Below are 17,449 nucleotides of genomic sequence, written 5' to 3'. Positions count from 1 at the left end.
CAACCACGGAGCAGGGTTCTTTTTCATACCTCTGCGATGGTGTCTCAGTCCTGACCGCCTTCCTTTTAAGCCTACCCGGTTTCGGTGCCCCTTGTTGGTGAGTCACTGCGGGTTCGGCATGGCGTCCCGAGGGCCTTCCCTATAAGACACCATATGTGTGCGGTGGGTGAAGTGCAAAAAAGGGATCCTTCTCGGAAGTTGGGACTCCGGTTTTACTTACATGCGATGCAGGGAGCAGTCTAGGATAATCGGCTATGATGGCCACCAAGGCACCGTCGCAGCTTAACTGATAGAATGTCCTGTCGATGAGCTCCACAAATATGTCCGGACCTTCTTCGAGTCCGGGGTCGAGGGCCCGGTCAGGGTCCTCTGGCTGTGGAGACGGACTGTGGACCTCCCTCACAGCTTTTCGCAGTTCCTGCTATGAAATAGCAAGGTAAATATTTATGACGAAGAATGCGGGAAGGTATGGAGTAAAAAGTAGCAGCTCACCCAGTTTGGGGGGTTGTACATGGATAATCCATCCCGTGGCTTAATGCGGATGAACTCCTCTTCCTCTCCTTTATATAAATCGAACAGTATTTTCGCTAGAGCAGCGGCGGAGTCCGGACCTTTACGGCCGCAGCGGGTGGCATCGTCGTCTCCATTGAAGTGCCACATGGGTTGTCCCCGATATTGAAGTGGCTGCACCCCCCGCATTATACATATTGACATAACCTCGATTATTGTCAGTCCTGATTTGGCCAGCATTTTTACCCGGCCCATCAGGTAAAGGACCTCTCTGTTATCTTCCTCCTGGGGGCTTCGAGGGCGCCAGCTGCGGCGTTTCTTCAAAGGGGCGTTATTGAACTCAGGAAGGCCCATCCGAATAGGGTCCGGAAGGGGGACGTCCTCCATATAAAACCACTCCGAAGGCTAGTCCTCGGATGTCTTCTTCGAAGTACCGGACAGGTATCCAGTCCCGGCGATGCGCCATATTTCGACTCCGCACACTTGATATATTGACCCCTCCTGTGTACGGGGCACGAGGCAGAATAGCCTCTGCCATAGCTCGAAATGAGCTTCGCAGCCCAGAAACAGCTCGCAAAGGGCGACGTAGCCAGCGATGTGTAATATGGAGGCGGGAGTAAAGTTATGCAGCTGGAGGCCATAGAACTCCAGGAGCCCGCGGAGGAACGGATGGATTGGAAATCCAAGTCCCCTTAATAGGTAAGGGACAAGGCATACCCGCTCCCCCATGGATGGGTTGGGAAAGCTCTCCGCTTGCTCCCCGCCGTTGTAAGTGGCTAGTACGGCTCAGACGGGGACCATATACGCAGGAGAGAGAAACCCCTGGGTCTATAACTCTACTAATTGGCTGTGGGGGACGGAACACTTCTCCCAATTGCCTGGCTTAGTGCTATGGGAGCGAGAGGAGGAGTTGCGATGGCCGGCCATGATGGGATGGGCTTTTCCGGGCGCGCTCCGATGGATATTCGCTGTGGGAGGATGGTGTGATCTGGATCTGAGGATCCCCGGCTCTTTAAATAGACGATTTACTCACATGGTTAGGGTGGCAAATGTAAAAATGCCCCGACTTCTCGCATTCGCTCGACACGTGGAAGATAGCCATTATTAGGCACAGAAGCCGAGGAGTGCAACATTTATGGGAAGCCGGACACTACTCGATAGGTACTCAGGATTTGGAGAAGAACATGCCTTGCAATGCCGAAGACAATCTGCGCGCCGGACTCATCGTCATTGAAGCCTGGTTCAGGGGCTACTGAGGGAGTCCTGGATTAGGGGGTACTCGGACAGCCGGACTATATACTTTGGCCGGACTGTTGGACTATGAAGGTACAAGATTGAAGACTTCGTCCCATGTCCGGGTGGGACTCTCCTTTGCGTGGAAGGCAAGCTTGGCAATTCGGATATGTAGATCTCCTCCCTTGTAATCGACTCTGTGTAACCCTAGCCCCCTCCGGTGTCTATATAAACCAGAGGGTTTAGTCCGTAGGACAACAACAATCATAGTAATAGGCTAGCTTCTAGGGTTTAGCCTCTACGATCTCGTGGTAGATCAACTCTTGTAATACTCATATCATCAAGATCAATCAAGTAGGAAGTAGGGTATTACCTCCATCGAGAGGGCCCGAACCTGGGTAAACATTGTGTCCCCCGCCTCCTGTTACCATCCGCCTTAGACGCACAGTTCGGGACCCCCTACCCGAGATCCGCCGGTTTTGACACTGACAGGGGGGTGAATCCTACTAGGAGTGGAGTGATAACCCACAAGTATAGGGGATCGCAATAGTTTTCGAGGGTAGAGTATTCAACCCAAATTTATTGATTCGACACAAGGGGAGCCAAAGAATATTCTCAAGTATTAGCAGTTGAGTTGTCAATTCAACCACACCTGGATAACTTAGTATCTGCAGCAAAGTATTTAGTAGCAAAGTAATATGGAAGTAACGGTAACGATAGCAAAGTAATATTTTTGGGTTTTGTAGTGATTGTAACAGTAGCTACAGAAAAGTAAATAAGCGAAGAGCAATATGTGAAAAGCTCGTAGGCATTGGATCGGTGATGGAGAATTATGCCGGATGCGGTTCATCATGTAACAATCATAACATAGGGTGACACAGAACTAGCTCCAATTCATCAATGTAATGTAGGCATGTATTCCAAATATAGTCATACGTGCTTATGGAAAAGAACTTGCATGACATCTTTTGTCCTACCCTCCTGTGGCAGCGGGGTCCTATTGGAAACTAAGGGATATTAAGGCCTCCTTTTAATAGAGTACCGGACCAAAGCATTAACACATAGTGAATACATGAACTCCTCAAACTACGGCCATCACCGGGAGTGGTCCCGATTATTGTCACTTCGGGGTTGCCGGATCATAACACATAGTAGGTGACTATAGACTTGCAAGATAGGATCAAGAACTCACATATATTCATGAAAACATAATAGGTTCAGATCTGAAATCATGGCACTCGGGCCCTAGTGACAAGCAATAAGCATAGCAAAGTCATAGCAACATCAATCTCAGAACATAGTGGATACTAGGGATCAAACCCTAACAAAACTAACTCGGTTACATGATAAATCTCATCCAATCCATCACCGTCTAGCAAGCCTACGATGGAATTACTCTTGCACGGCGGTGAGCATCATGGAATTGGTGATGGAGGATGGTTGATGATGACGATGGCGACGGATTCCCCTCTCCGGAGCCCCGAACGGACTCCAGATCAGCCCTCCCGAGAGAGTTTAGGGCTTGGCGGCGGCTCCGTATCGTAAAATGCGATGAATCTTTCTCTCTGATTTTTTTCTCCCCGAACACGAATATATAGAGTTGGAGTTGAGGTCGGTGGAGCTCCAGGGGTGACATGAGGTAGGGGCGCGCCCTGGGGGGCAGGCGCGCCCCCACCCTCGTGGAAAGGGTGTGGGCCCCCTGGCCTTGATTCTTTCGCCAGTATTTCTTATATTTCCCAAAAGTAATCTCCGTGAAGTTTCAGGTCATTCCGAGAACTTTTGTTTCTGCACAAAAATAACGCCATGGCAATTCTGCTGAAAACAGCGTCAGTCCGGGTTAGTTCCATTCAAATCATGCAAGTTAGAGTCCAAAACAAGGGCAAAAGTGTTTGGAAAAGTAGATACGACGGAGACGTATAAACTCCCCCAAGCTTAAATCTTTGCTTGTCCTCAAGCAATTCAGTTGATAAAAGTGATAAAGAAAAACTTTTACAAACTCTGTTTGCTCTTGTTGTTGTGAATATGTAAAGCCAGCATTCAAGTTTTCAGCAAAGATTATGACTAACCACATTCACAATAACACTTAGGTCTCATGTTTACTCATGTCAATGGCATAATCAGCTAGCGAGCAATAATAATAAATCTCGGATGACAACACTTTCTCAAAACAATCATGATATGATATAACAAGATGGTATCTCGCTAGCCCTTTCTGAGACCGCAAAACATAAATGCAGAGCACCTTTAAAGATCAAGGACTGACTAAACATTGTAATTCATGGTAAAAGAGATCCAGTCATAGTCACACCCAATATAAACTAATAGTAATGGATGCAAATGACAGCGGTGCTCTCCAGCTGGTGCTTTTAATAAGAGGGTGATGACTCAACATAAAAGTAAATAGATAGGCCCTTCGCAGAGGGAAGCAGGGATTTGTAGAGGTGCCAGAGCTCGATTTTGAAATAGAGATAAATAATATTTTGAGTGGCATACTTTCAATGTCAACATAACAACCGAGAGATGGCGATATCTTCCGTGCTACACACATTATAGGCGGTTCCCAAACAAAATGGTAAAGTTTATATTCCCCCTCCACCAACAAGCATCAATCCATGGCTTGCTCGAAACAACGAGTGCCTCCAACTAACAAGAGTCTCGGGGGAGTTTTGTTTGCAATTATTTTGATTTGGTTTGCATAAAGTATGGGACTGGGCATCCCGGTGACCAGCCATTTTCTCGTGAGTGAGGAGCGGAGTCCACTCCTCTTGAGAATAACCCGCCTAGCATGGAAGATACAGACAACCCTAGTTGATACATGAGCTATTCGAGCATGCAAAACAGAATTTCATTTGAAGGTTTAGAGTTTGGCACATACAAATTTACTTGGAACGCCAGGTAGATACCGCATACATAGGAAGGTATGGTGGACTCATATGGAATAACTTTGGGGTTTAAGGGATTGGATGCACAAGCAGTATTCCCGCTTAGTACAAGTGAAGGCTAGAAAAAGACTGGGAAGCAACCAACTAGAGAGCGACAACAGTCATGAACATGCATTAAAATTAATAAACCTTGGGTGCAAGCATGAGTAGGATATAATCCACCATGAACGTAAATATCGTGAAGGCTATGTTGATTTATTTCAACTACATGCGTGAACATGTGCCAAGTCCAGTCACTTGAATCATTCAAAGTAGGATACCACCCTATTATACCACATCACAACCATTTTAATAGCATGTTGGCACGCAAGGTAAACCATTATAAACTCCTAGCTAATTAAGCATGGCATAAGCAACTATAATCTCTAATTGTCATTGCAAACATGTTTATTCATAATAGGTTGAATCAGGAACGATGAACTAATCATATTTACAAAAACAAGAGAGGTCGAGTTCATACCAGCTTCTCTCATCTCAATCAGTCCATCATATATCGTCATAATTGCCTTTCACTTGCACGACCGAACGGTGTGAATAATAATAATAGTGCATGTGCATTGGGCTAAGCTGGAATCTGCGAGCATTCAATTCAAAGGAGAAGACAAGGTAATATGGGCTCTTGGTTAAATCAACAATCATGCATATAAGAGCCACTTCAACAATTTCATTATGGTCTTCTCCTATCGACCCCCAAAGAAAAGAAGAGAAATAAAACTATTTACACGGAAAAGCTCCCAACAAGCGAAAGAAGAACGGGAAATCTTTTTGGGTTTTCTTTTTAATTATTACTACTACAGGCAAGGAAAGTAAACTAGCTAAAAGCTACTACTATTTTTTTGGTTTTCTTAAGGTTTTTCAAACACATAAGAAGAAAGCATAAAAAGGAAAATAAACTAGCATGGATATTACAGTGAAAGAGTATGAGCACCGACATCTAGCAATGAGTGTGTGAACATAAATGTAATGTCGGTGAGAAATACGTACTCCCCCAAGTTGGTTTATTGCCACGGCTGGCCTGGTGGATATCCGAAGTTGTAACTGGGGTCGTACTGTGAAGAAGCCTCGGATTGCCACTAGTTGGCAATCACCTCCGGATCCCATTGGTAATTAGACTGTCGTGGAGGATCAAATTGTGGTTTCGGCTCCGGCTCTGTAGCTGATGTAGGGTTTCGGTAGGCGTGAATGGCCTCCAACGGAACAAGGTACTCGCCTGCAGATAAATCAAACAAGGAAGGAGCAGGCAAGGTAATAGTCTCAGGATGATTTTTACCAAATATTAATTTGTACTTAAGCTCCTTTTCCCTATTCTTAACAATAAAATCATGTGCTACCATACTCTTATAATCTAGATAAACAGAAGGCAGCAGTTTTTCTTCTTTCTCATAATGCCTAATAGGTATGTTATAGTATGCAGCGAGGCGCGAGGTGAAGATGCCTCCCAAGATGGGGCCCTTAGTACGGTTAAGGTTTAACCGCTTTGCAACGATAGCGCCCATACTAAATGTGTCATCACGAAATAAGGCATGGCACAAAATAACAATATCAGGGGCACTCAGGTTTCCACAGTTTCCACGACCAATTAAGCATCTACTAGCAAATATAGCAAAGTAACATAGAACAGGAAAGTGTATGCTAGTAATTCGTGCATCAGAAACCTTCCTCGTTTCCCCTACAGCAATGGTATCAATAAACCCATCCACATCATCAAGATGTGGTTCCTCTATGATGCCCGAAAAGGGCAACTTGCAAACCTCACAAAATTCACGTAGGGTCATCTCCTTATACTCATCATATAAATAAAAATCCACCGTAGGTGGTGACCTCCTGAATGGAAATGAAAATTTTGCACAAAGATATTAGTGAGTAAGAGATACTGTTCGCGTTGCTCGCGGAGGAAGTCGGTGAGGCCTGCATTCTCAGCCAATTCATAAAAATCATCATAAATCTCGGTTGCTCTCAAGAAATCATCACAAGGCCATTCACACGGCCGAACTTCCACGGTGCAAGGGAGATTATACTTGGGCCTCTCTTCTTCTTCACTTTGCTTTTCCTTCGAGCTTCGGCTCGATGAGCCCCTCAAAAATATCTTCATCATTTTCTGAAAATTTCTGAAATTTTTAGTAACTTCAAATAAAAGTGAACCAAACTCAGCAAAATTGATAGCAACTACTCCCACTAGTGCTTAGAGACTATATCATGCATTAGAACTACTTGGGACCATATAAATTTGACATGCAAGCTCAAGAACAGGGTCACCTAGGCAGCAAAAAATTGCAATGAATAAAGCACTAGAACAAAAACTAATTGGACCATTGGAGGAGTCACATACCAAGGAACAATCCCCCAAAGCAGTTTTGTGAGAGGTGCTTTCAGCAAGGAGATCGAAAATCGCAGCAAAATGAGCTAGAAGTCGTGCTTGAGCTGGTTGGTGATTTTTTTGGGAGGAAGAAGGAGTGTGTGGTGGCTGGAATAAGTGGAGGGGAGCCACCATGGGCCCACGAGGCAGGGGCACGCCCTGTAGGGGTGGGCGCGCCCTGGACCCTCGTGGCCAGGTGCTTGCTCCCCCTGCTGTGTTCTCAGTGCCAGATATTCTCAAATATTCCAGAAAAAATCAAATTTAAATTTCAGGGCATTTGGAGAACTTTTATTTTTGGGGTATTTTTATATTGCACGGATAATTCAGGAAACAGATAGAAAAATACTATTTTTACTTTATTTTCACTAAATAACAGAAAGTAAAAGGAGGGTACAGAAGGTTGTGCTTTCTAACTTCATCCATCTCATGCTCATCAAAAGGAATCCACTAACAAGGTTGATCAAGTCTTGTTAACAAACTCATTTTGAATAACATGAAACCGGAGAAATTTCGAATAACACTATGTTACCTCAACAGGGATATGCACGTCCCCAATAATAAGGATATCATATTTCTTCTTGACAGTAGGAAGAGGAAATTCAAAACCTCCAAAAATAATCGATGGAATTTTTCCAATAGAATTGATACTGTGGACTTGAGTTTGTTTCCTCGGAAAGTGTACCGTATGCTTATTACCATTAACATGAAAAGTGACATTGCCTTTGTTGCAATTAATAACAGCCCCTGCAGTATTCAAAAAGGGTCTTCCAAGAATAATAGACATACTATCGTCCTCGGGAATATCAAGAATAACAAAGTCCATTAAAATAGTAACATTTGCAACCACAATAGGCACATCTCACAAATACCGACAGGTATAGCAGTTGATTTATCAGCCATTTGCATAGATATTTCAGTAGGTGTCAACTTATTCAAATCAAGCCTACGATATAAAGAGAGAGGCATAACACTAACACCGGCTCCAAGATCACATAAAGCAGTTCTAACATAATTTCTTTTAATGGAGCGTGGTATAGTGGGTACTCTTGGATCTCCTAGTTTCTTAGGTATTCCACCCTTAAAAGTATAATTAGCAAGCATGGTGGAAATTTCAGCTTCCAGTATCTTTCTTTTATTTGTAACAATATCTTTCATATACTTAGCATAAGGATTCATTTTGAGCATTTCAGTTAAACGCATATGCAAAAGATAGGTCTAATCATTTCCGCAAATCGCTCAAAATCCTCATCATCCTTTTTCTTGGATGGTTTGGGAGGAAAAGGCATGGGTTTCTGAACCCATGGTTCTCTTTCTTTACTGTGCTTCCTAGCAACAAAGTCTCTCTTATCATAACGTTGATTCTTTGATTGTGGGTTATCAAGATCAACAGCAGGTTCAATTTCTACATCATTATCATTGCTAGGTTGAGCATCAACATGAGCATCATCATTAACATTATCACTAGGTTCATGTTCATTACCAGATTGTGTTTCAACATCAGAAATAGAAATATCATTAGGATTCTCAGGTGTGTCTACAACAGGTTCACTAGAAGCATGCAAAGTCCTATCATTTTTCTTTTTCTTCTTTTTAGGAGGACTAGGTGCATCTACATTATTTCTCTGAGAATCTTGCTCAATTCTCTTAGGATGGCCTTCAAGATACAAAGGTTCCTGAGTCATTTTACCAGTTCTAGTAGCCACTCTAACAACATAGTCATTATTCTTACTATTCAATTCATTGAGCATATCATTCTAAGCTTTAAGTACTTGTTCTACTTGAGTGGTAACCATAGAAGCATGTTTACTAATGAGTTTAAGTTCACCTTTAACTCTAGACATATAATCACCCAAGTGTTCAATCATATAAGAATTTTGTTTTAATTGTCTACCAAAATAAGCATTAAAATCTTCTTGCTTAACCATAAAGTTATCAAACTCATCCAAACATTGGCTAGCAAACTTGGTAGGAGGGATTTCAGCTTTATCATATCTATAGAGAGAATTTACCTTTACTACCTGTGTCGGGTTATCAAGACCATGTGTTTCTTCAATAGGTGATGAATTAAGACCATGTATTTCTTCAACAGGCGGTAAATTAAGACCATGTATTTCTTCAATAGGAGGTAAATTCTTAAGATCTTCAGCTTTAATACCCTTTTCTTTCATAGATTTCTTTGCCTCTTGCATATCTTCGGGACTGAGAAATAGAATACCCCTTTTCTTTGGAGTTGTCTTAGGAGTTGGTTCAGGAAGTGTCCAATTATTTTCATTAGCCAACATATTATTCAATAGAATTTCAGCTTGATCAACAGTTCTTTCCCTGAAAACACAACCAACACAACTATCCAGGTGGTCTCTGGAAGCATCGGTTAGTCCATTATAAAAGATATCAAGTATTTCATTTTTCTTGAGAGGATGATCAGGCAAAGCATTAAGTAATTGGAGAAGCCTCCCCCAAGCTTGTGGGAGACTCTCTTCTTCAATTTGCACAAAATTATATATTTCCCTTAAAGCAGCTTGTTTCTTATGAGCAGGGAAGTATTTAGCGGAGAAGTAATAAATCATATCCTGGGGACTACGCACACAACCAGGATCAAGAGAATTAAACCATGTTTTAGCATCACCCTTTAATGAGAACGGAAATATTTTAAGGATATAATAGTAGTGAGTTTTCTCATCATTATTGAATAGGGTGGCTATATCATTTAATTTAGTAAGATGTGCCACAACAGTTTCACATTCATAGCCATAGAAAGGATCAGATTCAACCAAAGTAATTATATCAGGGTCGACAGAGAATTCATAATCCTTATCAGTAACAAAGATAGGTGAAGTAGCATAAGCAGGGTCATATTTCATTCTAGCATTCAGAGATTTTTCTTTCAGCTTAACTAATAACTTCTTAAGATCACTTCTATCATTGCAAGCAAGAAAGTCTCTAGCAGTTTCTTCATCCATAACATAACCCTCAGGCACAACATGCAATTCATATCTAGGGGAGAATCTTTGTCATCACTTTCATCAATATTATCAGTTTCAATAATTTCATTCTCTCTAGCCCTAGCAAGTTGTTCATCAAGAAATTCACCAAGTCGCACAATAGTATCAAGCATAGAAGTAGTTTCATCATAAGTATCATGCATAGCAGAAGTGGCATCATCAATAACATGCGACATATCAGAATTAATAGCAGAAGCAGGTTTAGGTGTCGCAAGTTTACTCAAAACAGAAGGTGAATCAAGTGCAGAGCTAGATGGCAATTCCTTACCTCCCCTCGTAGCTGAGGGATAAATTTTAGTTTTCTCGTCTTTCAAGTTCTTCATAGTGACCCGCAGATATAAATCCCAAGTAACTCTGAGAATAGAGCTATGCTCCCCGGCAACGGTGCCAGAAAATAGTCTTGATAACCGACAAGTATAGGGGATCGCAACAGTTTTCGAGGGTAGAGTATTCAACCCAAATTAATTGATTCGACACAAGGGGAGCCAAAGAATATTCTCAGGTATTAGCAGTTGAGTTGTCAATTCAACCACACCTGGATAACTTATTATCTGCAGCAAAGTATTTAGTAGCAAAGTAATATGGAAGTAACGGTAACGATAGCAAAGTAATATTTTTGGGTTTTGTAGTGATTGTAACAGTAGCAATCGAAAAGTAAATAAGCAAAGAGCAATATGTGAAAAGCTCGTAGGCATTGGATCGGTGATGGAGAATTATGCCGGATGCGGTTCATCATGTAACAATCATAACATAGGGTGACACAGAACTAGCTCCAATTCATCAATGTAATGTAGGCATGTATTCCAAATATAGGCATACGTGCTTATGGAAAAGAACTTGCATGACATCTTTTGTCCTACCCTCCCGTGGCAGCGGGGTCCTATTGGAAACTAAGGGATATTAAGGCCTCCTTTTAATAGAGTACCGGACCAAAGCATTAATACATAGTGAATACATGAACTCCTCAAACTACGGCCATCACCGGGAGTGGTCCCGATTATTGTCACTTCGGGGTTGCCGGATCATAACACATAGTAGGTGACTATAGACTTGCAAGATAGGATCAAGAACTCACATATATTCATGAAAACATAATAGGTTCAGATCTGAAATCATGGCACTCGGGCCCTAGTGACAAGCATTAAGCATAGCAAAGTCATAGCAACATCAATCTCAGAACATAGTGGATACTAGGGATCAAACCCTAACAAAACTAACTCGGTTACATGATAAATATCATCCAACCCATCACCGTCCAGCAAGCCTACGATGGAATTACTCACGCACGGCGGTGAGCATCATGAAATTGGTGATGGAGGATGGTTGATGATGACGATGGCGACGGATTCCCCTCTCCGGAGCCCCGAATGGACTCCAGATCAGCCCTCCCGAGAGAGTTTAGGGCTTGGCGGCGGCTCCGTATCGTAAAACGCGATGAATCTTCCTCTCTGATTTTTGTCTCCCCGAACACGAATATATAGAGTTGGAGTTGAGGTCGGTGGAGCTTCAGGGGGCCCACGAGGCAGGGGGCGCGCCCTGGGGCGGGGCAGGCACGCCCCCCACCCTCGTGGAAAGGGTGTGGGCCCCCTGGCCTTGATTCTTTCGCCAGTATTTTTTATATTTTCCAAAAATAATCTCCGTGAAGTTTCAGGTCATTCCGAGAACTTTTGTTTCTGCACAAAAATAACACCATGGCAATTCTGCTGAAAACAGCGTCAGTCCGGGTTAGTTCCATTCAAATCTTGCAAGTTAGAGTCCAAAACAAGGGCAAAAGTGTTCGGAAAAGTAGATACGACGGAGACGTATCATGGAGTCCTAGTAGGACTCCCCCCTTGGCGCGCCCCTTGGTGGCCGGCCTCCTCCTCCCCTCCTTTACATACGGGGCAGGGGGCACCCCAAAGCACAACAGTTATTCTCTTAGCCGTGTGTGGTGCCCCCCTCCACAGTTTAATCCTCCGTTCATAGCGTCGTAGTGCTTAGGTGAAGCCCTGCGCGGATCACATCACCATCACCGTCACCACGCCGTCGTGCTAACGAAACTCTCCCTCGACCCTCTGCTGGATCAAGAGTTCGAGGGACCTCATCGAGCTGAACGTGTGCTGAACTCGGAGGTGCCGTACGTTCGGTACTAGATCGGTTGGATTGTGAAGACGTTCCACTACATCAAACGCGTTAACCTAACGCTTCCGCTTTCGGTCTACGAGGGTACGTGGACACACTCTCCCCCTCTTGTTGCTATGCATCTCCTAGATAGATCTTGCGTGATCGTAGTAATTTTTTTTTGAAATTGCATGCAACGTTCCCCAACATGAGGCCCATATTTGCTTTCGCAAAAAGCAAAGTTATTCTTCTTTGGCAAGGGAAACACTCGTGATTTTACTTTTATGTTTTTTGTGTGTGCTTCCACTAATACATACATTTGTATCTTGTGGAAGCACAAATTGCTTGGAGAAAAGAGAAAAAGTGGGGGGGGGAATGATGCTTCCAGCTCTGTTTTTTTTCGGTTTTATGGTTTTTTTTGTGAAAAAGTGAGTCAAAATCTATTAACATGGGATCTAGTTTCGAACATCTTGACACGAGAATCCAATGTGGTGAATGGTTATAGTTTTGGACGCATGGTTCAAGAAATAAAATGTTATAATAAATAAATCTGAAAAAAGGAAAATTCCCAAGTTGTGATAAGTGACGCATATTTTGTCAGCACCTGAGAAGGTGGGGGTATCTTTGTTTTTTTAGGGGTCAGGAGTAATCTTTGTAAGGGGGTAAAACTTAACTAGTGATTTCGGTCAAATAGCGGACCTTCGCCGAAGGGCATGCACGAATGGGCCCTCTCAAGTGTCCTTCCTTCGCTGGTTGTTGTTGTTTTCATTTTCATTTTCTTTTCTGTTTTCTATTTTTTCTCTTTTTTTCTTCTTCTATTTCATTCATTATTTATATTTTTATTTTTTAGATTTGGGTTTTCTTTTTTTAGAATTGGTTTTTGTAGTTTTTTATTTTTGTCCTTTTTACCTTTTGCAATATACGGTGTACATATTTTCTAATATAGTGAATATATATAAAATTTACAATGAACATTTCTAGTATATGTTGAACATTACACATGTACACGCTGAACTTATTTATGATACACGATGACCATTTTCCGCAAGAAGGGTCGACTATTAACCGCTTGCGACGGCAAATAGGAGCTCTCAAGATTGACGCCCACGGGCGGCAAATATGATACCACTAGAATTGGCGGACGTCAAGAGCGTCCTATAGGAAATTCTGAATTTAACTAGCCATCCCTTTTTATGTATTTTCATGTCCAACCCTTTGCACGCAAAAACATTTGTTGCGCCGGCGTGCATCTATATGTTAATAAAACTAGATTTTTGTTGCGAACCAACTTGTGATTGAACGGTTAAGAGGACAGTGGTATTGTGTGTTGATGCGAATTATATAGAAGTTTCGAGGAGTTCCCACTAGAAAACAGAAAGCTTCTTTTCGAATTACATGATAAATTTAACAGTAGCATAGGTGTTTAAAGTTTTATTTTAATGATTTACACATAATGATCTAACGTGCAACACACGTACAAATTACTAGTAGCACCTTAAGCGTTGGTTTTATGCTTATGGGTACGCAACGGATAGAGGTTGTAACATCCCAAAATTCTAAATTTTGGAATGTTATAATAAACAGATAGATTGGATTGATTGTTTGATTGATTGACTGAAAGTGAGTGAATTCGAAATCTTTTGAAAGTTAAATGAGAGGGAATAAAAGGACTTTCCCAAACTTTCATTTTTCTTTTATGATCTCCATGAATTCAAATTCTTTTCATCACAAAACCCTCGAGAGAAGATGACATGACTTCTTCCATTTATTTAAATGACAAGGGGGTGTTGAAAATATTTGAATTTCATTTGAGAATATTCCCAATTCAGAAACTTTATGCAACTCAATGATTTTCACAAGAGAAGATAAAATGACTTCTTCATAATATATGAAATATGAGTTGGAAGTTTAAAAGGATCTAATTTAAAGTCCTTTTGGAAATTATTTTCAATTTGGAGTATTTGGGTTTTATTCAAATTAGTTTTCTCCAAAAATAATTTATACAGAAATTAGGGTAAAATGATTCCCTACATCAGAAAATTGGAGAGAAATAAATTGAAATCATTTTGGTATTTTTAAAATGATTTTTATTGGATTTTATTAAGGCAGTAGCACTGTTTGATTTATTTGAATTTTTGAGGATTTTATTTGCCTTTAGAAAAATGTTCATGTTGTAGAAAATCTTTTTCTGAAAATTTTGATATATTATATGCCTATATAATATTTTATTTTATATTTTATTCCTTTTCTTTTTCTCTCTGTTAAAAAAAACTCTTCGAACAGTGCCAGGCCGAAGCCCAGCACTGCTCTCTCTCTCCTCTCTCTCCCTCCGACAAACTGGGCCGGCGCAACTCCCAGGCCAGGCCGCGGCCCAGCCCACCTCCTCCTCGTCCCCAAGCTCGGGAAGGACTCCCGAGCCAGCACGCCGCCGCGCCGTGACCTCCACGAAAACCGCCGCCGCCCTACCCCTCCCCTTACCCCTCCTCCACGCCACCTCCTCCCCTCCCCACCTATAAAGGGCGCCGCCCCGGGCCCCGTCTCTCCTCTCCTCGCCGCGCCGCGGCAGATCGACGCCGCCGCCGCCCCGGGCCCCGTCTCTCCTCTCCTCGCCGCGCCGCCTAGATCGACGCCACCACCGCCGCCTTCTGTCGCCGCCGCCGCTGCCTCCCCTCCACCCGCGCCGCCCACTGGCTGCCGCCGCCGCTGCAGTCCGCCGCCGCTGCGTAGCGCCACCGCCGACGCCGCCGACGCCCCGCTCGCCGGAGCCGTCCGCCGCCGTTCGCCGGACTCGCCGGACATGGCCTAGCCGCCAGATCTCGCTGGTTTTTGCCGACCCGACGGTTTCGCTGAACCGCCCAAACCGGTAATAAAACCGACCGGTTTTCATTTCGGTTTTTTTATATATAAAACTTGTTTTTTTAATTTACTAGCTATTTAACGAACGTTCATTAGGTTAGGTTCAGCAGTGAACAGATTCGCCAGTTAGCGTTCGGCAACGAACATTCGCTATTTAGTCTTTTTCTTTTGTTTTAGTTTTTCGCCAGGGACCTATCTGTGATGATTTTATTTACCGTTTAGCCCCTGTTTTTCAAACGACCACAACTTTTTACTCACTTGTCCAAATCCAACGAAACCAACGCCCACGTCTTCGTTATGATCCCCTCTATCCAGTAATCCAACTCAAACATGTTTTTGAAATTTTAAAATTTGAATTAGATCAGATTTGAATTTAAATCTTCTTTTGATCGTAACTTGAGTTTCGTAGCTCCGATTTAGTTGATTCTTTTTGCTAATCGAAGCTCTTGACCTAAACCTTCTGGTAAGGCCAAATTCACATAATTTTGGTACTATTAGAAAATTGTTTTATGTTGCAAGAGTTATTTGCTTTGTTTTGATGTTTTCCGAACTGTCTTCTTCGTTCTTTCTGATCTTTTGTGTGATTGCTTATGTATGGTTGCTATTGCTTGCTTACGATAGATTGACGGAGTGTGACGAGTAGATCTATCAAGAGTTTTGAGTGTGAATCATCTTCATCAACATTGCAGGCAAGTTCACACTTTGATCATATCCCTTTCATACCCAGTTTTTATGCATTAGATTCAACCCTCAAACATTGCATGAGTAGGATTGATAACATGTGGGTATTGGGAAGTAGTTGATGATGTAGGAACCTATTACCCTGTTTATTATCAAACCTTTGGGAGTTACTTCTACGTTTGCTTATATTGCTATGCTATGCTCATAGACGTGGATTGGGTTTGAGTGAATTTCCATGGCAGATGTGAGATTGTTAATTAATGGTTCAACTTAAGGTGGCTACTTAACTAAACATCTGGGTGGATTGAGGCACCTGGAGAACCCAGTGCTGCCTGTATTTTTTGGATATCCCGGAGTACCCGTGTGATCATCCTATGGACCGCCACCCAGACTCAAAGGGATCATAAGATTATTCATGCTAGAAACTTCCGTGTGCAGCCACAAGCTATTATGGGCTCTAGCATAGTTGAGTATGTTGCATGACCTCTTCCAGTGGTAGGCTAGCAGATGTAGGGGGTGTAGGTTGGTATTGTCTACCCAGGGTTAGAGTTAATGCTTCTGAAAGACTGTGTCTCGGTCATCCGTTTCTCAAACACCATGCAGTGCGAGAAATCCAACGGAGGAGATCGAGTCTTGTGGGGAAAAGTGCACAAACCTCTGCAGAGTGTACAAACTAATCATGATTAGCCGTGTCCCCGTTTATGGACATCTTGAGTATCTAGTTCTTGGATTATCCCGTTGATTTCATCATGTTACTTTAATTAATTTTGTTGGGTTAATGATGTTACTTAATTGGGATTGAGTTGGAGGTACCTTCTCAATGTTTAACAACCAGCATGATAGTTAAATAAAATTTATTCCTTTGCAGTAGGGAAAAATTGGCTTTTCGCAAAAACATTATAACCATAGAGCTTTTCCACCAGCCATATATGCATGTAGTGATAGCCCTTGTTCAGCATTTCTCTATGGTGTTATTTTGCCAGCATATTCCATGTGCTGACCCGTTTTCGGGCTGCAATGTTTCATGTTGCAGGATTCTTACGACGAGTAAGTGATACGTTAGGGTTACGATTTCTACACTCAACTTTGCCGTTGGTGTTGATGGGAATCCACAACCTTGTTACTTCCGCTTTTTGGATTGAGGTAATAGTATTTACGTTACTTTATACATGTGATTTACCTCTGTTATAAATCCTCGAGTACTGTGTGTGTCAGCATACCGATCCAGGGATGACACTTAAGCACAGAGACTTGATCCATTTGGGTCGGGTCGCTACAAGATGGTATCAGAGCACATGTTGACTGTAGGACGTGACCCTAGAAACTGGCAAGCCCATAGGAAAGATTTTTTTTCTCTACAACTTTCTTTTTCAAAAAGATCGTTTACCTATCTTCTCTTTTGAGTTAATTCAAATATTCCCTTTTAGTGAGACCATACCCTTTCCCCTTTTGACCACTCGAAGATTCGATGGATAAGACCACTACAAGAAGTACAAGATATCGGACAACTAAGACCGTTCGGAATGAAGAGGATTTCACCGTGCATTATGATAATGGAAACTACAACGGTTGAAGACTCCGAAGACTGGGAGAATTTGAAGGCTCTGAAGAATTGCCAGATGTGTATGACCTAGGAAGGTTACCCTTATGGAACTTGACAAATTATGGAAGCCGTCAATGCCCGAGATCAAGGTGTATCGGAGAAAGACCGGAACATGGAGCATTAGAACTCAAAGTTTTTGTTAAGAAAAACCCAAAGACAGGAGATA

General features: G+C 42.4%; 1 pseudogene; it reads right to left on the bottom strand.

The window, feature by feature from the left end:
* LOC120964545 (uncharacterized) overlaps positions 1-14,942 on the bottom strand; it is a 44,733-nt pseudogene extending 29,791 nt beyond the window's left edge.
* Between the last annotated feature and the right edge of the window lie 2,507 nt (positions 14,943-17,449).

The sequence above is a fragment of the Aegilops tauschii genome, chromosome 5, assembly GCF_002575655.3.
Source record: "Aegilops tauschii subsp. strangulata cultivar AL8/78 chromosome 5, Aet v6.0, whole genome shotgun sequence".
Lineage (NCBI taxonomy): Eukaryota > Viridiplantae > Streptophyta > Magnoliopsida > Poales > Poaceae > Aegilops > Aegilops tauschii.
The sequence above is the reverse complement of the archived record's forward strand: the minus strand, read 5'-3'. Positions and strand labels throughout refer to the sequence as shown.